The sequence below is a fragment of the Mus musculus genome, chromosome 16, assembly GCF_000001635.26.
Source record: "Mus musculus strain C57BL/6J chromosome 16, GRCm38.p6 C57BL/6J".
NCBI lineage: Eukaryota > Metazoa > Chordata > Mammalia > Rodentia > Muridae > Mus > Mus musculus.
In genome coordinates, this window is record NC_000082.6 from 24,434,320 (window position 1) to 24,456,574 (window position 22,255).

The 22,255-nt window shown below is 44.6% G+C and overlaps 1 protein-coding gene across 7 annotated transcripts in view; it reads left to right on the forward strand.

The window, feature by feature from the left end:
• The window catches only part of Lpp (LIM domain containing preferred translocation partner in lipoma), a 599,229-nt gene that overhangs the window by 40,970 nt on the left and 536,004 nt on the right, over window positions 1-22,255 (forward strand). For 6 of the 7 annotated variants that reach the window (NM_178665.5, XM_017316922.2, XM_030249029.1 and 3 more), the window contains exon 2: window positions 8,462-8,571. The gene's annotated coding sequence lies outside the window, so the exon portion shown is untranslated. Of the gene's footprint in view, window positions 1-8,461; window positions 8,572-13,771; window positions 13,930-22,255 lie in introns of those variants that run through there. The other variant, NM_001145952.1, reaches the window with a different exon arrangement.

Consider the following 22,255-nt stretch of genomic DNA (forward strand, 5'->3'; position numbering starts at 1 on the left):
AGCAGTGTGAATGGGGAGGGTCCTAGAAGAGGTGGTCCTTGCTCGGCTGGGGTGACAGGGTGCAGAGGAGATTCTAGCGGTCTTCTAGTCTACTGTGCTGTGTGCTGTAGGGTACAGAGGTACTGCAGAGGCCTGTCTTTCTGTCAACACTGTCCTTTTTGTAGAAAGCTAAGGATAGTCACCTCAGGGGTCTATTTGGGCAAGTGCCCGCTCTTTGCCTGTGAGCTGGGTTATACAACTCAGGAAGCTTTCTCAGCACACAGCTGGCATTGCAAGCAGCCTTCTCAGTCCTTGCTGTGAGCTGCCTCGGAGGGAAGAAAGCCGAAATGGCTGCTTGCATTTGTCTTTAGTTCTCCTGTGGAGTTGCGCTTTTGGATAGCAGCGAGGTGAACTCAGCAGCCAGAGACAGGAAAGAGCCTAGTGAGTCATTGCAGTCCCTAATGAGGTGCATGAGGGACCCCTTCCTGAGAGTGAGGGTCAGGTGAGGTCGTGCTTTGCCTGGGGTGAGTTTTGCCTTGGGGCTCCGGTTGGCACTGGAACAGAGCTGAGCTAATTTTACCCACAGGAGCTGACTGTGCTGAAAAGCAGGGTTTCTGACATTGGCCTTATCATCTTGCTATGCCCAGAGGTACAGCCCTGGTGTGTCTGGACTGCTTTCCCCTGTTCAAGTGAGATACATTTCCCATTAAATGTGCTTGTGGGGGAGCATGGGAAGTGCATTGGCTTCGGTACAATGCTGGAGAGATGGGCTGGGATCCTGACTCTTTACCTTGTACACCAGGCACCAGGGTTTACAGTTGAATGAGTCTCGGATTGCTCATGCACCGACATACTTGGTGACATGACTAAGTGGTGGCTACTTCGTTTGTATTGGTTCTGTGAGGAAAGTGTCATTTCTGTCCCTGTTCTGCATATAAAGAGACATTCACAGAGAGCTCAGGCCACCAGCGAGACCTGACAGAGCTGGGAATTGAATCTGTGCCAGAGATTCCAGGGTGTACACTCCTAGCCACTGGAGCTTGCAGTCTTGATGCGCTAGGTAGGAGTTTTTGCTTATTTTTTAGCCAGGATTGAGTGTTTCTGACCTGCGTGTCATGTCTGAGGCCTTGAGCTCCATGCTGAGCAGGCAGGCAGTGGAGCTGTGTTGGGGATGAGGTCACACTAGCAAGGAGGAAGTGCTGGGTAGTCAATAGCTGCAGAGATGGCTGCAGTTTCTGGGTAGCTCTCAGTTCATCCTCACAAGCCCTTCAGCAGTTAGCCTTCCTAATCATGCTCAGCCAGCCCTCTTACAGATGAGAGCACAGAGGCCCGCAGAGGCCATAGTCCTCAGTGGACTCACTAGGCAGATGTAGAGTTGAGCAAGGCTCTTGGTCTGTGTCTGTTTATCTTCAATTCCCCCATTAACTCTGCTGTGTCCCCTAGTTGTAGTAACAGATAGAACCTGTACCTTGTTTCCAACCACGCAGTGGAGCCATTTCCATACAAGATCGTCTATGGACTTCATCAGTGTAGGAAGAAATGGTCTGAGCAGGGATGGGTGAAGCTGAAAGAATAGTCAGGGCTGCAAACTTAGGGCATATAACAATCACATATGCTCATGAGTTTTCTGGGTCAAGAATTTAGGCAGGACAAAGAAGGAGGAAGAAATCTGCCTACATGGCCAGAGCTTTTGTTTTACAAGGCCTGTGGTCTTGGCTGGAGGAATTAAAGGTTGGGCACTAGAGACACGCAATGCTGACAGTCACAGGTCAGGATGGCTGGATATGTTCTCCAGGATAGATTTTCTTCGCAGCATGCACTTAGTTTGATGGCCTTAAAAGGAAGGTTGAAGGAAGGAGGAAAGGGACAGGGATATGGGAGGGAGGGAGGGAAGAAGGGAGGGAGAGGCAAATAGAGGGAAGGAAGGAGGGAGGGTGAATCCTGACCAACATGCTGTTGTTAGCCAGTAGTTGTTAGTCAGAGGCTGTGTTTCTCTTCTCCATCGGTTGGAGCAGACTCAAACTCACCCATGTTTCAGGGGAGGGGACTTCAACTCTTGCTGCAGTGGCAAAACTCTGTAAGTGCTGGACATGTTGCTGGGGTCACCGGTCAAAGCACCGTTCATCTTTTGGCCAAGATAAGAGAAAGGAGCAAACATTTCTCAAGTCCTGAGCATGGCGCCGGGTGAGGCTGGATGGTCCAGGAGTGCAGCAAGCAAGCCTAAGAGGTGTGAATCTGGAAAACTGTCCAAGCTAGAACCTTTAAGGAAGAGGTCAATAATTTTGCCATAAGCAGGCTTTGTTTTCTGTGGCTTGGTGTTTACATTGACCATAAGCTTGTTGGGTAACTGACTAGATTATTATACCTGTTACATCAGTTTGAGAGTTCTAGATTTATTGGCTTATTGCAATCAAGTGAGGTATTTTTGCCTGTGCATAGGAAACATCTTAGGACGTAGAGTGAGACACATGAGATACAGAGGAATGGATCAAGGAACCAGCTCTTTCTTTTTTTTCTTCCTGTATCTATTAGAAGTGACACTTGGAGAAGCATTCTGTATAGTTTAAGTGGAAGGAATTAATTCAAAGCACGAGGTGCTAACAAAATGGTTGAAAAGATGAGAAGAGTGGGAGTCAGCAGGTGGTGTCTGCAGCTGTGGGGTCTGAACTGATTATATTGCCATGACTAGGGACAGTGAACATGTGATTAGGAAGCCACGGTTGCGGTGCCTGACACTTTGCTGTCCCACCATCCCTGTAGCTGGTATCTGGCCGTGACATTGCCTGTGCAGAGGCTGTTTGACGCCTCCCTTGCACAGTGCCATTTGGGGATGGAAAGAGGAGCAGGAAGGTTTGGATTCACTGTCCTGTCACTATCTCACACAAGAGCTTCTCAGTGGTGGAGCCTTATCGCCTAGTTTTGAGAGAGTGGCAGAAATGCCACGTGCAGCAGGATGCTCTTCTGTAGTGCTGCAATACCTCAGGGCAGGAAAATGGCCCCTTAGCCAACTGAGAGGATATATGTGCCCCTAGCTCATTCATTTAGAAATCTCTAGAGTTATTATCCTGAAATGCTTAATGTTTATAAGTCATCTAGATATCATAGCAATATAATTAAGTATAATATCTACTATTTAAGTTTATTTATATAACTTAATATGCTTAATATCCCAGAAGAGCAGGCTGTTTACCTACATTCAGTTTCTTGATTTGCGTTTTCCTTAGTTTTGACGAGAGTGGTTCATTGGTGATGTTCCAGTTCATTCTAGTCTCTTTCTAGGCTCCATGCACTCACACAGGTTTTTGGTTTTTGAACACATAATTTGTTTTCAGGCTTTTAATAAACACTGACTATAACCTGACCATGAGCCTTACTTGGCAATACGCAGAGATTCAGCCTGGATTCTTCCTTTGGGAGCCCCTACCAGGCAGGGAATAAATCAAATGCGAAGTAAGAATCGTCCAGGAAGATCATGATTGATGTTCTACACAGGAGGTTGGCACATTCAGGGAAAAGGACCGTTCTAAAGGGCTAGGAATGAAGGTGCTCTGTAGACCTGGGAGTCAGAGCTGGAAGCAGTGCCATCTCTTTTTGGGGATTTGAGAATGCACAGGAGTATTCTGTTGTCTTAGTCCCCAGAGGGTGGGTCACCATTGGTATTTAGAGGGCATGGTCAAGGGTGCTAGGTGCCCTTTAATACGGGAGTCACAGTGAATAAATAACTCACTTTCTCTAAAAGGCAACCCCAGTCCTGATGAGAATTACTAATGTTCATTGAGGGGCATGCAGAGTATGAGTAGGGAATGGAGGGTCCAACAGAAGCCAAGACTTCACCTAAGAATGTGGGTTGTATGGCAGTGTGGTCTGCTTATTATGGGAACAGAAGGTTGAGGATAGGTTCTGGAGACACTGGGACTTTGTCACCTTTCGGAACCACATCACATAAGATAGTGGAGCAATCTGTGAGAGCACAGACCCACTCTTCATTCCATGGACATCAGCAGTGTGTTTTCATGAATGCCCCAGATAACTGATTTCCAGAACTTGGCTTTAGTGACCCCTGGCTTTAGCTTGGAATAGGATCCGGGAGTTCTGGGAGAGCCAGGCAGTCAGTATTAGCTCTTTATAGAATAATCAGGGGCTATGCTGGCCTGCCATGGCATTATTACCTCCATAGCTAAACAAGCATGCGGTGGCCAGGTAGTCGCAGTAGGTGCTTTTCTAACCAGAGAAGAAGATCTTCCAAGTGTCCTCCAGGAAAGCACGTTGTTCCCTCTACTCCCTTGTGGACCATCTAGGTCATGAAGCATGCCAGGTGCACACTGCACCCTTCATATTACTGCATCTCGAGTTGATTATTAATTGCCAGTCAAACCAGCAATTTGCTGACAGTGTGCATGTACTGTGACTATGACTGCCTTTGTTCTTGGGGAATGACTTGCTGGTCTGTGATGATGGCTGTGGAATGGTTGCTTTTCCCTGTGGTGTTTTTTTTTTGTTGTTGTTTTGTTTTGTTTTTTTGTTTAAGCTCTGCATAGTTTTCTGACATTCTGGTTAGGTCTTCTAGTCTTCCATGACATTGAAGGTTGGGTAGGGAATCTTAGGGATGGAACTGAGTGTGAGTGTGTGTGTGTGTGTATGTGTGTGTGTGTGTGTGTGTGTGTGTTGGCAGGACTCCTGGTTTCATTTCTGACAGGCTTTTCAGGGTGACGTGAAGAAGGCATGCGGATGGATGGATTGATTTTATGGATAAAGAACCTGTGTTTCAGAGAATGAAAGTGACTTGCCTAGGGTCTCGGGTGAGCTGGCTTAGGACCCCTCCCCCTGAAATGCCCCCTTAATTGCAGGACTTCAATTGCATCCTGCTATGGGGGAGGGAGTTCAGTGCACATGCTGTGGAGTCACAATGTGGCATGTGACTTTTGGCTGAAATACGTGTTAGAGGGTATGTCAGTAGGCACCGTGGTTTTATCTGACAGGCATTTAAACAGGGGAGACACGGAAAGAACTCTTGTCACCGAAAGAATTCCAGATGCATTATTGAAGTGATTTGGATGTTTATGGTAATTGCTGGGACCACCTTTAGTGAAACGGTGGGCTAGTGAAAAATTCTCCTGGCCACATAGTCACAGAACCTTCCCAAGGCATTGTCCCCATTGCATTGTCTAGGGAGGAGCTCAAGCACCAGTGAGCACTTTTTGTTTTGTAGTGCAGGCTGTTCTGGTTTTTGTCACCCCACCTGTGCACACTAAGCACTTGGAGGTCGGAGGACAGCCAGGACATCTCAGGTCCCTCAGCTGTTGCCTTGATGCTGGTGTGATTATGGAGAGAGACTAATTCTTTCCCTCTTCCCATGGTCTGAAACAGTAGTTTTTCTCAAACCTTTCCATTTCTCATCTTTGACTATCTTGGTTGTCATCAGAAGTCTAAGGCCCGAGTCTCAGAGATTCTGAAGACAAGCTTTAAGATAAGCTGTTCAGAGAATTTGGGACTCAGAGTGTGTTTCTCAAACTAAAACAAACAAACAAACAACATTCAAAAAACCTAAAACAAAAACAAAGTACCTCTGAGAATTTTATACATGTATACAATGAAAGATCATGTACACTCTGGTCCCCATTTACTTCCGCCATCTCCCTTTGTGCCCCAAATACTTCCCTGTGATAATCCACTAAGTCCAGTTAGTGACATGTGGGTGGGTGGGACCACACACTGCAGCACTGGAAACCTGGGAAACGGCCACGCCCTCCAGCCTTACATTTCCTGTCTTCCTTACCCGTTCTTTACTACTGCCAGGGTGTGTGTTTGGGTTGAACATGTCCTCAAGTTTACAAGGACCTGAGGCCATCTGCTTTTCATTTATGGACCAAGATACAGCTAATGGATAACCATACTGTAGCCTATGTTGTGGCATCCCGTTAACTAACTTGTTAAGCCAACTCACTGTCACACAGGCCATTTGCGGTGGGTGCTTTCCACTTACAGGTGAGAAAAGTGTAGTTTAGAGACGTCAAAGACATCAGGACTCTTTTAAAGTATTATTTTTATTTTCAATCCATCTATACCACTTCTCACTCCTTTTTCTGTCTCCAGTCGCCCCTCTATGTTATCCTCCCTCAAATGTTCCCCCTTCACAAGTTGATAGTCTCTTTTGCTTTGTTTACTATTGCTGTATATGTTCATATATATATGTGTGTATATATATATATATGCATATATATATACATGTTCATATATATGTACTCATATATATGAATTCAATATATATATGCATATGTTCATACATATATAGATATACACATTCATATATATACAACCTGCTGGATCTGTTTTTGTTGGAAATGCATATATGATTCCAAAGCTAGCATGTAAATGAACATGTTAATGTCTATTGGAGTATTTCACAGGTCCCATCTTTAGGAAAAAAAAAACCAAAAAACAGTACAGGCAACTGGTAATGAAAGGAAATAAAACTTGAGACCTGTGATTCATGTAATGTATGTCAAATAGCCCAAAGAGTTGTTTGTGAGCTTTGAAACTTTCAGTAACTGCTGGGAGAACATAGGATTATAGGATTCTTTTTTTGTTGTTGTTATTTTTGAGACGAGGTTTCTCTGTGTAGCCCTGGCTGTCCTGGAACTTGCTCTGTAGACCAGGCTGTCCTGGAACTCCAGTCCGTCGCTTCGGGGAAAGGCATGTGCTGCCATGCTCGGTGAACATTCTTACCCAGGTTTTCTAATTTGAGAATTCTTTGTCCTGTGCTATGTCATACTATACTATAATGCCTCTCACACAGGTAATAACAGGGAACTGTTAAGAAGACATACATCTCAGACCCCTGAATTTGCAGAATTAGAGGGTCCTTAAAGATCTCAGGGCTGATGGCTTCCAAGTGTTGGAAGCTCCAGTGTGGTCTTAGAGTTGGAGTGACAACAAATTGAGAAGTGGAGGGTGAGGGAGGCTTGAAGCCTGCTGGTACCTCTGATTTCCCTCCCTTTAAAAGGCAAGCATCTCTTAGTATTCACTTAAAGGAGAAATTGTGCTGAGAGATGAAAGACTGAAAATCACTGTGGTAGCCTAACACCTCTTCATGAAGGCAAACCCCAAAGTGGTTTAGCACAGCCACAAGCTGTGAGGGTCCCAGGGCAGAGACACCCAGCTCTGCATGTCCTTGACTCCCTGACACTTAGTTGAAAGCATCTCTCTGAACTCACATTCCCAACTTAGTGGGATGTGGTTGTTTCCTTTTTCAAGGAAGTATTTGATCTGCGGAGCTCCCTTTGAGGCCTCAGGAACAGCAGCTGGATGTTAAGGGATATTCAGCCCAGAGTGGCTACAGAGCCCTCCAGCTGCCCTGAGCACAGCCTCCTTGAACTGTGTCTGTCACTCTGGCTACATCTTCTCTTTTCATCCTGGTAATCTTGCTTTGACTGGTTTAATTTCTGTCTAGGAAAAGTGACTGTTATAGCCTATATTCTCTTACCTTCCTGACCCAACCTTGCCTGTCTAAACCCACGTAGCTATTGAGTGCTTACTGTGTGGAAGGCACCTGGCAACAGAACTATTACTGTCAAGTCCTTTGGAGGCAGTTATGCTACATATGGTTATATGCATGCTAGTTATAGGGAATAAATTTCATCTCATAGAATCATGTGGCTAGAAGGTGGGCAGTTGGGGAGAGGGGCTAGGGTGCTTCTGTAATTGCAAGTTGTCGAATTTGTACCGTGAACAACCATGTTAGTTGGCTTCTTGCATCTACCATCTCTGGGATGTTATGTTGTCTTTATCATTAATTTTCTCTATAATATGGGAGTAGAATGTCTAGCTCAGGGGGTTATCATTGCTATTAGATAAAATAACACACACACATCTGTGTATATATAAAGCTGCAGTACAGTTGCTAATGTGAAGTAAGTCTATATCACATCATAGTTATTACTATTAGTATTTCTTCAGTGAGGAGCAGAAGAGCACATTTTTTTTTTTTAAAATCTTATCAATGGTTTCATCAGAGCTTTGCTTCTTTATAACGAAAACAGGCAAAGCATAACCTCATTTTCTAAGCTCTGAACAGTTGGCTTTCTACATTGCTATGAGATGTCTCTATTTATCCTCAGCTCTGGACACCCTCACCAGTGACCTGTCTGTCCGTAGACCGACTCTAGCTGACTACTGTTCCCTCATGTATCTTCTCGCTGTCTACACTGGAATCTTTTATCTACTATTTCCTTCCCATCTTCATAACTGCTGTCTGCTGTAACCGCTTTTAATACCTAGCCCCAAGTCTAATCCAGCCACTGGGAGGTAAGCAAGGAATCATAGCTTGCCCTCCACTATGGCTTCTTTCCAGCAGGGGAAACAGATGGCATAGTGCCAGCCAGAAAATAACCAGCATTGTGCTGTTTCCTCACCAGAGTAGGGGTGCATTTCTGGGAATTTATAGCCCCTCTATAAATGACAATGAGTATCTGGTTCTTTGCAGGACCTGAAGAGAATCCTGACAGCTAGAGTGTTGGAAGAGGCTTGAAGAGAGGCCACACCCTCAGAGCTGCTTGGGACTCCTCTTGAGGGTGGTCTCCCACAGGAAGACTGGTATGTAAAGGGACTTAGTGTCTTGGTTCACTCTGCTGCTCACTGCATGCTGCCTCTGGTGCCAGACTCCACGTGGAGCCTCCGTGAGCTGGGCTGGAAGGGTTAACTGGTTGGAGCGCCTTATCCTTTTGGTATCTGCAACTTGAAATGTCTTGAGCCCTTGATTAATTCATGCTTGGACATTTCCTCTGTGCTCCTCGGTAAATAGTTCCTTACTGTACATTTATTTCCCCACGGGCTTTTTGCAGTGAGGCTGGAGCCCGTGTTCCTAACAACTCCTCCAAGGAAAACACTGAAGGCCATGTTCCCGGAACCGAGACTCTCAGGGGTCTTCCAGACATCCATCTCTATTACCTCCTTCTTGCCCGGAGTTTGCTTTTAGCTGAAAAGGGAGATTTTGTCTTGAGCTGCTCTGTAGACATATGTGACTTGGAATTTGAGACTCTGACAGCTGCTGCTGAGCTTTGAGCTGCAAGTGTGAGCAGCATATAGACCTAACCTGTAAAGCGAGGACTCAGCCTCGCTTAATTCCCAGGGCCTAGTGTCTCTTTGTCTTGTGAATGACCTCACTGCTTTGTGTATTTGTAATGGAATGCACAGTCATTTACAAGTAATCACACAATAATCCCTCACACTTTTAGAAGGCCTTACTCTCTTCCAGAGGGCTTTCCTTCTCATTATCTCTTCTGATCCTTGTAACTACTCCAAGAGGGAGGCCCAGAGTTACTGCTGTAATCTCTGATTTTCAGGTGTAGAAACCGAGGCTTAGAAGAGTTAAACAGAGGTCACACAGTGAGTTTAGTTTAGAGTACAGTCACACCTGGAGGCTCAGGTCCTCAGGTTCCTTTGTCGACTTTCCGTTGCTGTAGCCTTGCGAACTTATATGTGCTGGCTCTGTGCCTCTGCCTTCCTTTTGGCACAATGGATATTATGTTTCCCCCCACAGGCAGTTGTGTGTAGAGATTAAGGGAGACTGCCTGGGGTGGCATTTAGGTATGGTCGAGCACACTGGTCACATGAAGCACTGCCCCTTTGACTCCATGAATCTTGAATTCCATAGTGCAGTTGAGGTGTACAGGAAAGGGTGTTTCCCTCTCCCCCACTCTGAGGACATCTCTGAGGCACTCCAGCCCTGGGGTGAGCAAGTTGACCTCACTGCCCTGTGTTGTTCTGAGAGTTGTGCTTGCCCCTTTTCATTCAGAATTCATTCTTAATGTTCTTGGGAAGAATTTTGACCTGTGTGTGTGTGTGTGTGTGTGTGTGTGTGTGTGTGTGTGTGTGTGTGAGAGAGAGAGAGAGAGAGAGAGAGAGAGAGAGAGAGAGAGAGAGAGAGATGCATGTTTTTTGGGTCTGGCAGGACTGGTTTCTAGTATTGAAGAACAGGATCTGTATCATAGACTTCATCCATGAAGGATGGGCATGTAGAAAGGCCAGCAGAGGAAATGATAGAGAGCTAGTCTTAAAGGTTGCTTTCTTTAGTTTTACACCGAACTACCACTCTCTGTGCCTAGAAGCAGGCCTGTAAGCTCAGGCACTATGAAGGCTACAGCATGTGGAGCTCAATTTTATGGCCTAGTTGGGGTATGGAAGGGACTAGAAGCTCATCCTGAGCCACTTAGTGGCCCTAAACAAACAAACAAACAAACAAACAAACAAACAAGTAGAAAGAAGACGAAAGAAGATGAGATTCAGCTCAGTGGTAGAGCTTAGCTTTTCTGAGAATGCTTCCCCTCCCTCCCCCCCCCCCCCCACAGAAGGATTGTGGAAGGAGAGGAGAGACTAGGTGCTTTCCAGTTCACAGGATAGCAGTGTACATGTTGAATATGTTGCTTAGCATTAAGGCATTGGAAAACCCGCAGAAGAATGGACTTCATGTTGGTAACAGTTGCATGAAGAATCATCAATGTGACTTGGTCAGGAGAGAGTATAACTGCTGTGGACCGAGGTCTTGGATAGCTTTGTTTTTATATACACACTTACCTACAAGAATTCCAACTCAATGTGATAAGCATTGCTTGACCTGTGGTCCTAAGGAGCCAAACGGCCAGGAGGTTGAAGGCCGGGGAGTCAGAATTTGGTTCCATATAAGGAAGAACTGTCTTGTGCAAAGATAGAATTAACAGCTGTCTGAAATATGATCTCTGTCTCATGGGAGACCGTGGAGATGCTAAGGGGAGTCATGAATAGTCAGGCATAGTGGGTCAGAGGTGCTCTGTGGCCAGAACACATACACACAGGGAATGAGATGTCCCTTTGCTGATAAAGAGATGAACTTGTACATGTTTGCACAGCAGAGGAGAACTGTGAGTCTTCTCTTCTGATTTTCATATTTATCCTGGTGCCTCACTGCTTGCACCTTGGTTTTGGAAGTTCCTAGCTCTTCTCTGCATAGTGTTTTCAGGGCAACATCTTACTTCTCAGCTGAAATGCTCCTGTCCACGCACAAGCAGAAACTGCTCCCAACAGAGCCGTTTCCTTTCTTCTCCACCCTCCTGCTAGCTCCTGGGAGAACTGCAGTGTGGAACCTGGTTTCTGAGCTGGGTTCTGCTGGGTGGTGGCAGGGGCTTTATCTGGGTGCCTATGTGCATCCCTTAATTTTGTGTTTATATCTTATAAAAACATAAAAAAATGCATCAAAATAAGCTCACAGGGACCGTTTGGACTGAAGAACTAGAAACTGCTTTTTGGGCACATAGCTGGATAATTTAGGGCTAGCTGTCCGGTTTTTGGATAAGGGAATGGGAGCCAGCAGAGCAGAACTGATTTGCATAGCATTGTGCCATCAGAAGCGACTGTTCTGGCTTGGAGCTTGGGAACCTTTACTCCTTGCCCAGTGCTGTTTGTAACTGACAACTCCTTGATGTTAGAAGCAGCAGCCTCACAATGCAGTCTGAAGAGCCTGAGAATTGGTTACCATTTGGAAAAGGACTCACCTCATCTTAGAATAGCTTTATTAGTGACAGGATAGTAAGTTCAAACATGACATGGGGAACCAGAAACCAAAGGTACATTTGGGGTCTCCTCTCTGAGTGTCCACCTAATATCATGTCTGTCTTTCATTTTTCTCTCCCTTGATTTATCTTGAGTCACTTTGACCAGATTCAGTCCTGATTAGCTTCACAGTTCCAACTATTTCACAGGACCTCGGCCTTAGAATATATTTTACAAGCTGTGCTATATGATTTGCCTTTCTCTCCCCTAACAGACACGCGCTGCCAGTAGTCTGCCTTGACTCTGTGTTGTGGATTCTGATGTCTGCCTCATTGTAAGAATTCATGCTAAGCCAAGTGGCCCGAAAACTCCCCAACTCAAAAGTCTATGAAGAGTTATTTCAGTGCCTGTGTAACATGGGTTAAATTCCTGGCTCCTGGCACAGGTGCTTCACTGAGAGTGATATGTATTGTTACACACACATTATCACGAATAAGATATTAACTGGATATTTACTCAATTTAACTTAAAAGTGTTTGTTGTCTGTAACATTGTACACAGTGCTGTGTTAGGACACTGTCTGCAACATTGTACACAGTGCTGTGCTGTGGTAGGACAGTATCTGCAACATTGTACATAGTGCTGTGCTATGGTAGGACAGTGTCTGCAACATTGTACACAGTGCTGTGCTGTGGTAGGACAGTGTCTGCAACATTGTACACAGTGTTGTGCAGTGTTAGAACAGTGTCTTTAACATTGTACACAGTGTGATACTGTGTTTGGACACTGACACAGTTATGCTGTATGCTCTCTTCATACCCCACCCTTTCCTTCCTTCCTTCCCTTCCCCAGCTGTCATCAGGTGCTGTCCCCCTATATCGTTTCCTCTTTTACTTTCATGTCATATATACATAAATGACTTTAGGTATCTATGTAAAACCTAGGAACCACAAATGATAGAAAATATCCAACATTTTCCTGAGACTGGCATAATTCAATTAATATGACCATCACCAGGAACATCTGTTTTCCTGAAGATGAGATAATGTTCTTCTTTTTTATGAATGCAAACCCCCTGTCATGTATATCATGTATATATGTATTATATGTATATGTGTGTATATACATATGTATGTATATACACACAAACACACATATATATATACACACACACACATATATATACACACACACACACATATACACACACACACAAATATATAAATATATATATTTCCTTTATCCGTGCTGCTGTGTTCCATTTCTTAGTTGTAATGAATGTTGCTGTAATACACATTGGTGTTGGAGTATCTCTCTGGCATGTTGATTGGAAACACTTTGTTGTAAGTATCTAGGAGCAGGCTAGTTGGATCATATGGTGGTTATAAATTTAGCTTTTTGAGGGTCCTCTATCCTGATTTTCATAGTGGCTGGACCAGGTTTCATCCCACCAGTTTGAGGGTAAGTTTTTGTCTACATCCTTTCCAGCAGTCATTGACAATGAGTGGCATAGTAACTGGAGTGAGAGAGACTGCAGTGGAGTTCTCATTTGCATTTTTGCTTGGTGATATTGAACATCTCATGCTTATTGGCCAGTGTATTTCATCTTATGAAAACTATTTCTGCTTATTGGCAATTGTATTTCACCTTTTAAAAACTATTTCTTCAGTCCATTTATTAGTCAGGTTGTTTAGTTTTGTGTTCTTACTTGGTTGAGTTCTTTGTTCATTCTAGATAGTAATTGTCTCTCAGATGAGTAGCTATCAAAGATTTTCTTCTATTCTACAGATAGTCTCTTATGGCACTTTGGACAGTCCCAGTCTTAATGTAGACTTTAAACTTTGAAACCACCCCCATCCTTTGCTGGATTGGGAGGCTGTTTCTGGGAACAGGACTGTACACACATACACACACACACAAAGGTGTGTGTGTGTGTATACACGTGTGCATGTGTTTTAGGAGTAATAGTCCACATCTGTGGTGTGTGTGTGATATTAGTGGTTGAGAGATCCATGTCTGTGAGGGTTAATGATTTACTCAGGGTAAGGAGGTCTGCCTTGTGTGGGGCATGTTCTTGAAGTGCCAGAGAGAAGGGAGATTTTTCTGACATCCTCCAGCCGCCTTCTCCATATAAGGAAATGTTTACCCACCACACTCATCTATTGGAAGGGAAGGAGGTGACTCAGGGTTTGGGAGAAGCAGGATTTGAATTCTTGTTTCCTGAAACCAAGTCGAGCCCCCTCCCCCGCCCCCTGCCCTTCCCCCTCCATTCCTCTGCTCCTAGTTCTGGAGTCTGAAGAGAGAGTGCCTCAGGTCCGTTCCCTTCAGGCTCTGGGCCACATCCCTGCTGTGTTCTGTCCTGGGCCTGGCTTGGTGAGAGGGAGTCAGGGCAGTGAAGGCCAGCTCTCTGTGGCGGTGACCTCCTCAGTGAGTACATCATTATTGCCAGTGGCATTTGTGCCAGCAGGCCTGGGATGTTGGCTTACCCAGGGTGGTGGGAAATACTGTAAGTAATGTTGACTGCCTCAGTGCTGCAGTGTTGCAAGTTTGAGTGGGGAGAGCTGCTTTCCCCGGGGAGACATTCTCACAGAGAGATTTAGAAATGGCCTCTGCCTGAGGAAAAAAAAAACCCCAAAACTATACAGATATTTGTTCTTGCTTGAGGCCTACCTTCAGTTGGGTAGACAGATAATTTTGGGGGTGTTGTCTGATTGCTAGGGGTAAAGCCATAAACCAAAAGGGATATGAGTGGGAACTTGGGGAGGGGCAGTCTTACCCTGCAGGGAGAGTTGTGGTTAGACTTGAAGTGTGACACATTGCTGTGCAGTATTCGTGTGGCCCACAGAGTCTGGCATACAGACTTTGCACGTGGGACTTTGTGTAGCTATGATGGGTTTTCAGGGCTGCAAGAGCCAGCCATTGTCCAGTGCATCTTCTGTTTTTCACAGCCTCATAAGGTGCCAGAGGACATGGGAGTGTGGTTTGCTTGTCACATTTGGTGGGATTTGAACCCAGACTTCTCTCAGTGCATTCCCCTGACAGCATTCTCACACTGTTCTACAAGCAAGGCAGAAGTTGCCTTTATAATGAATGGCTCTGCTCACCTTGGGGACGCCTGGACTGACTCTGCTGTTGATCTGTGTCTTGCTTGGAGCACAATGCTGTTTTCTGAATCTTGCCTAGAAAATGCAGCTGTTGATAGCAGATACTTAGTCTGTGCAGAGCTCTACAGTAACCACTATGGCTTATTGATAATTTCCTCTTGTTATATGACAGATGTTAGCCTAGTTTACCTGTAAGAAAAGCAAGGGGTCAGGAATTGTGAGAACCTGCCCAGGACCCTTATTGGTCCTTGCATATCTCCTGCTAAGGTCGGAGTTAGGCTGGGTTACTTACCCTGAGCTGATCTGCCAGGGTTCTTCTGTGCCATATGTTTTTTATAATTTTATTAAAGTGTGTGTGTGTGTGTGTGTGTGTGTGTGTGTGTGTGTGTAGGCTACTGGAGAACATCTTTAGATGATGTTTGTTTGTTTGTTTTTGTTTTTCCCTCTCTCTCTCTCTCTTTTAAATAGGATTTTTTATTTGCTTGGAACTCACCAAGTAGGCAAGGTTGATCTGACCAATTATTCTAGGGGTCTGCCTGTCTCTACCTCTCTACTACTTTAATGACAAATGTGTGACATGATGCTTGGCTTTTTAAAACCTGGGTTCCTAGGCTTGAAGTCAGTACTTTACTGACTAAGCTGTCTTCCTGGTCTCCTAGCTTCATTGATCATTGTCTTGTCTCTGCTCCTTGCATTGTTCTGTTGTGGGTAGTATCCCAGCACAGGGTGCAGACTGCATAATTAAATATACTGAGCCGCAAGGGTGTCTTGGGGAGGAGATAAGAAACAAACAGGGAAGTGAGGGGAACTGTCAATAATCCAGATGAAGATTTGCTAAATGTGGGGTAGGGGCTCTGCAAGGTCTGTTCCTACTAAATCTGAGTGACAGGGGCCAGCCAGCGGAAAGGGACAGAGGAAAGGGAAAGGCAGGCAGTGGATAGCCGGTGCAAAGTGGTGAAACAGGGGCATGCTGTGCTAGCAGGTCAGGACTGCAGATGCAGAAGCAGTAGCCAAGAGCTAGAAGGGCTTAGAGGTGTGAGCACACCATGAGACCTGAGCTTCCTTCCAAGTCCCAAGTCCCAAGTCCAGGTCGGCTGGTGACCAACCACTGGGGCTTACATTTTACAATCGCCTTTCTGGCTGCTGCGGAAGGAGGAGTTCTTTGTTATGTGAGGGCAGTAGCAGAAGCACAAAACTAGAGACTTTTGGTACATTCCAGGTGTGGGGGCGGGGCGGGTGGGGCAGGCGCTGCCCCAGCAGTGCTGTAGCAGTGGGTGGGGGGGGGGGGGAAGTTCAGGACCCGTTTCAGAGCTTTCGGTAGGATACCAGAGTGTGATTTCCTTTAGAGAAATGTCAAGCTGGATGGACCCAGACCTTCATAACACACATGAGTGTTGTTTTGTGGAGAAGTTATAACAGTTGCAGACCTAAGTTTAAACTCTCCCCTCTTTGAATTCTAACTACGAGCTTTTAGTCAAGCAATTGAGGGTGCAGCAGCTTCTGGCTTCCGACTTCCTGGCTTAGTGCTGTTAGAATACCCCCAAACAAGGCCTTCCTGCTCTCTCTAGATTAGTTATATATCAGTATTCTTTCTCATCAAAAATGTGAAGCTTGCCGAGTGGTTTAACGTTATGTTTTTGTTTTGTTTAACACATGCTAAGTATATGTTCTATCACGAGCTGTGTCTCTGGTCCCTTTTCACCATGGTTTCTGTCTCTTGTCCCTGTACCTTTAGTAACAAACCTTCCATCCTGTAAAGCGGGCCTGCAAGGCTCAGGGATCTCAGAGTGGCTGTTGAGTTAAAGCCCTTGTGGCTTGAGGCTGTGGTGAGAAGACCTTGTGCCATCTCCTTCACTTAAGCTGAGCTTTCTCTTGTCCCGTCCTCTCTGGGCATCCTTTGCTTTTTCAGTGTAGAGAAAGGTCTCTGACTCGTTAGGGAATTTAGTCAAAAGCCCACAGCAAAGTAGCTTAAGAATCATTTTGAGAAGCTGCTTGCCTAAACCCTTACCTTTAGTCCACAGTCCAAAAGAGACCTTGCATGGGTCTTATGTCTCTGGGAACTCCTTGGCCACCTGTACCATAATTGACTGAGTATGGACATTTTTCAAAAAAAAAAAAAAAAAAACAAAAACCTAAACTAAATCAGCGGGCAATGATTCCTGAGGCTTTTTAAATAGTCCTCTTTAAATAGTATGCAGTCTAAAGTTATGAGGTTTTCAACGGGGAGAAAAGAAATCAGTTTAACACCATCTCTTAAAAACTGTGCTGTGTTTGCGTTCACTCGTTTCTTTGAAAATTTCTTTCCTATTACCCATTCAGTCAACAAACACTTATTGAGTTCTTACTGTATGCCAGGCATTGTGCTAGGTACTGGGGATTGATTCAGAGATAATTTGGAGGCGTAGGGAAGGGGAGCCGATAATTACAGCACAGTGAGATAAGTGCTATAATAGAGGGATATATAAAGAACTAGAAATAGCACTATGAATAACATCTCTGAACAAATTGCCATCTTTTTCTCCTTCTGGATTATTCCCTGATGTATATTGCCCAAAGTGGGATTACTGGGTCATTTAAAAGATGAAAACAATTTGGCACAAAAAGATGTAATGGCTTGCCTGGGGAATACAGCTCAATTTTCAGCAGGAGAAAAAACTGTTGACAACTCCGGATTTAGACCACTTCTTCAGGAGGACTGGGTAGCTTTCATACCGTGTTATCAACGTGGTGCCTTCTGGGGGGTGGGGTGGGGGGCAGCACCTGTGCTGAACATGTCAGTTTTCATGTACAAGAGCATGTCCTCATCTTCAGCTTCGTGGATTAGTTGCTGACATAGTAACCTGGCTTCAGGAATGCCATTCCTATCTTGTAACCTGTGTCCCTGTTAAAAGGAAGTGAGTTGGGGAAGCTCTGCAGTTAAGAACTGGAAAGACCCAGGAGTGGAGGACAGTGTGTTTGATTCTGATCCCTGTGTCCTGCTCAGGAAGCCCGAGAGCTTATGCTCCAGCTGGGATCTGAAATCTACTCGGGTCTTTTGTCAAGGTCAGGATGTGTGGAACAGGCAAAGATGCTCTCACCCCTAAGGTCAAAGCTGAGCACAGCATCCTTCTGTACGTTGGCTCAAAGGAACCTGAGGGCCAATCTTGTTTCCTGGCCCAGATCCCAAAAGACTATTTGGTTGACCCCAGTTTTGGAACCTGAAATCCCAAGGAATGCTGAAACCGTGCTGTGGTTCCCTTTGAAATATATGATTGTTCTAGTAGTCAGAGTTGTAAGCAAGACTCCTGTCCCTAGGATGGAGGGCCTCTCACAACCAGAATCAAGTATGTGTCCACCATAGATTCCCTTGATACCCGTGCTCACTGAGCACAGTCTCTGCCTCTCCTCAGATACCCTGCATTCACTTACTCTGTGCTTCTGCCCACACTGTTCCTTTAGTCTGAGATGACCTCACTTCTATCTGTAGACTCCTGTTGACCTATACAGGAGTTAATCCCAGTCACCATTTGCTCCCCACCACTACCTCCTTTGCCCTAGAAGATGGTTCTGTTGTGGTAGCCTGCTCCAGTTAGCTGGGAGGCAGCAGAGTGTGTGTGCTCATGCTTAGCTCATGCTTAGCTCATGCTTAGAAGCATGATCCAGGTTTGGTCCTTCTTAGCTGCTGCTGAGGTGCGTGACTGAGTTTCTTTTCTATCACATGTGTGTAAATGAATGATCACCCACGTCATAGTGTATTCAGCAACTTGTACCTCAGGATGTGCCTCTTCCTCGGCTCTTGACCTTTACAAATTTATTGTATCTCCTTTTTATGAAGCTCTTTAAGGGCAGAGGGAGTACTTCATTTTCCTGCATCTGTGGATGTACATAATTGCTCCCAGGCCTTCTTTAAAGGAAAGAACAGTTTCATGCATCTTAAATGATTGTGTCAGGCTAGGGCATTGCTAACTGAAGGGTCCACTTTGTAGTGCTAGCTTGCCAGGAAGGACTTGTGTGTCATGGGTTTCTCAGCACACACAGAAAGGAGCAGACTGGACTCTGCTTGAGAGATAGGGAAGAGTCTGGAGCTGATAGTGCTGGCTGTCTCTCATGAGAGAGGAGGTCTTGCTCGGGTCAGGAAACCTAGTTTCTACCCTGAGAGTTGCAGAGTTAGAAGGAAGATGCAGTGAAGCTCTGGGTTTGGGTCTACTTGAGATCCAGCTTCTCTTTGTAACATCCCTTATACGCTAGTACCTTGCTGTTATAGATGGTTGACTATGGTAGGGGAGCCTTTATTAAAGTGATAGCTGAAATAGTTAACTTTTTTTTTTTTCTTTTATCATTTTCCCAAATGCAGCCTCCATTAGTCTTATAATTCAAGTACTTTAGGGCAGGCTATCAAGTTCTCCCTGTTCTTGCTATAACACCCCCCCCCCCCCAGCTTTAGATCCCTCTGTATCCCATTAGCTCTGTGCCTCTGGCCTCATTAGGGTCTCTGAGAGTACTCTGAGGTCTTCCTTAAGACTGGCGTCTATTGGTTCCCTGTGCCCACTGCTTTTCTATGCCTACTGGTTCCCCATGGCCGTTGGTACCTTGTGCCCAGTCTCTTCATATGTGGAAATCCTCTTGCGTTCCCAGCTTATTTGGGAAGCGACTACCTCCTCAGAGGACTTCCAGACCTCAGCAGAACTTGTCATTGACTTGCTTTTGCAGTCTTGTCACCATCTTGTGTACTCCAGCATTCCCACAGGGAGACTGTGAGTTCCTTGGGGGCATGTCTGCACATCTCCGTGTCTTATGACTGCAGGGAATATGCCATCATGTCAGCTAACAGCTATGCCTGAGCTCTCAGAAGTCAGTGCCAGGCTTATTCAGGAATTGTTTCATCAAGAGCACAGTCATTGAGAGTCTGCTTTAGAACTGACCTGATGGTGTTTAGTGACGAGCCTTCCTCAGGCCATTATATTCTGGACACCTATAGGTATTGCTAATGCCAGGCCTCTGAGCTTTTCCGTAAGAACTTAATCACAAGGTAGAATAGACAACAGATTTGCAGGTTTCTTACATGAACTTTTTTTTAATGCAGCCATTATTTTTATACCAAAGCAATTTGAAGTGTGAAAATGGCAGGTTTTTTTTTTTTTTTTTTAAAGTAAATGTCTGCCCTGAGAAGTAGAATAAATGTCCATATTCTGTTTGTGACTATAATTAATAAAACCCTTGCCATAGGGTTTAGGTTTTGAAGATTTTGGATCTAAACTGGTACTATTAGGCTCAAATATTTGCTGTACATTCCAGTCCTCGGGTTCCCTCGTGTCTAAGTAGGAGCTCTTTCTTAGTGATGATGGGGAGCAAGGGAGGCTGACTAATGTGTAATTAACAATTAGGTTTGGAAATAGTTTTTTTAAAGTAGCATTTTCAAATAGTTTGCATTAGAAATAAAACACATGTAAAGTATCCATGTATTTTATTTTTGAAAAGGCTAACATAACTGCATTTAGTTTGAAGGAACATCACGTATCTTAGAGAGTACAAAAGCACAAATGGTTTATATTAAGTTTTTCATAAATTATATCTGTAGAGCCATGGTCCTTGGGAAATTATAGAAACCTTGGAAAGAGGTGAGCATGCATCCTTGCACCATGTGTGGTCTCTCTCTGTTTTGTGTCTGCGGCATTCCAGGAAATGGTTGTCTATACCCTCCCTGGCAGATGGGATTGGCCAGCCCCACGTTACTCACAGGAAACTTGAGCTTGGAGAGGTTAAGATCACTTACACAAGCCTTGGAGTTAGGACTGGGCTCCTGATAGATTTTAGAAACCCTTGTATTTACACAAGGGCCACGGTCTGCCTGGCTTTGTTTATTCTCTGTCCTCTCTCCGTGGTAGCTGCTGGTTTGGGGCCAGATAAAGCAATGGCCATCTGCAGTCACAAAGACCCTTAGGCTGTCTGGTAAAATCTCCATGGGTTTCTTGCACTTGCTCTCTGTTTCTTAGGACCCATATTTCAGTCTTCCCTTTTCTTCCTCCCTTTTGGGGAGACATTGGGTATTTCCCCTTTAGAAGCCAGGAGGCTATGTGAAGGGATTCCATATTTTCTTTAAAAAGTATAAGTAGCAAGTCAGGTTCATTGAGGATTTCTCACCATCTTTGGGAATCTAGAGACAGCATGTGAAAGAGATGTGTAAAGGCCTGAAACCGGAAGCTGTGAGGGGTTTCAGGGGGAGGCTTCAGGTCAAGCCTTTATCTCCCAGAAGGCTTTCCGAGTCTTCACTGTAAGGGTGTGGGTACTGCTAGTGATTTCTAAGTTTTTCAAATTCTCCAGGGCCTGAGGTTTTCCCAGCTGTCAGTTTCTGTGGAGCTGCATATTCCTGCAGCTGTTTCTCTGATACCTTTCAATCTTTACATTTAATCTATTCAACAATATATAATTTTTTAAAGGGAAGCTCTTATAGACACTTCTGAAATATAAGGGTGGAGGGAATAAAAGGATGTTAAAAAATAGAAAACAACCAATTAAATAGTATATAGCATATAATTCTCCTTGGAAACTTACTGTGAAATTGAGGAGCACTTTAACAACTGGTAATTTAAATTGCATTTGAACCCTGCTAATGGTTTGTTTGCATGGGAGCTTCAATCATTTCCCAGCCGTTCTTTAGCAAAGCTACTTGTTCTCTTTATGGCAAAGAAGAAGAAAATTATTAACCGAGAAGTTGCCTGTGGGAAAGGGAGGCCCCTTACATGGGCACATGGAAGGAAGCTGCAGATGGATGTGACTTCCGCAGGGACAAGGGTGGAGGGCTGGGACTTTTAGCAAGGCTTAGAGTTCTGAGGAGAAGTTTTGTGTTTCTCTCCCTAGCACTGCCCCTTTTTCTGCATAAGGGAACTTTGATTTTATGGTGTTTGGGGTTTGGATCTTTTTGCATTAGGTTGTACTGTCCACAGCTCTAAAGATGGCCTCTTAGCCATCAGTTTCTCTGCACATTTGAAATCATACCTCCAGTGATAATGATTTTTGAGATTTCCTGTCTTCTGAAGACCACACACTAACTTAAGGAAACGAACTGCTTCAGCAGGCTCATTCATTAAACTCCATTTTTGTTATGGAATTCCTTTTTGTTGCTGGGGTGTGCTTGAGCTTACAACACAAGGCAAATCCCTGTCTTAGTCTGTACCCTGTTAAAGATGCACGTAACTAGATCTAGATCGATCTGATCAAGTTCTCAATCCCTTAAAACTAATGATGGTTTCTTGGCTGGCCCCTTCCCTACTCTGGTGCCCAGGCTCTCTTACTGAGCAAGAACTAGGGAAGTGACTTTATGTTTTATTTTTTAACCTAGCTCTAAGTTTGTACACAGATAGGACTAAAGATACCATGGACATGAAGCAATCCTATGTTTAGTTAGAAAATGCTCAAAGATAGTATGAGAATGATGGTGGTCTTTTTCTGATTTGTGTATATGGTGGACAAGTTTTACAACAGGCTACTGCCCTGGAATTAACTTTTCATAATCACAAGAGAAGAGCCATCGTTCTCAGTGCTATGTCTGTGTTGAAGAGTTACCAAGGAGTAATAAGATTTTGAAGTTCTCTGTGACTCACTAGTTCACATTTTACAGGTAAGGAAATTGAAATTCAGCGGGTCACTTAGTCATATTTCTTGTTCTTCCA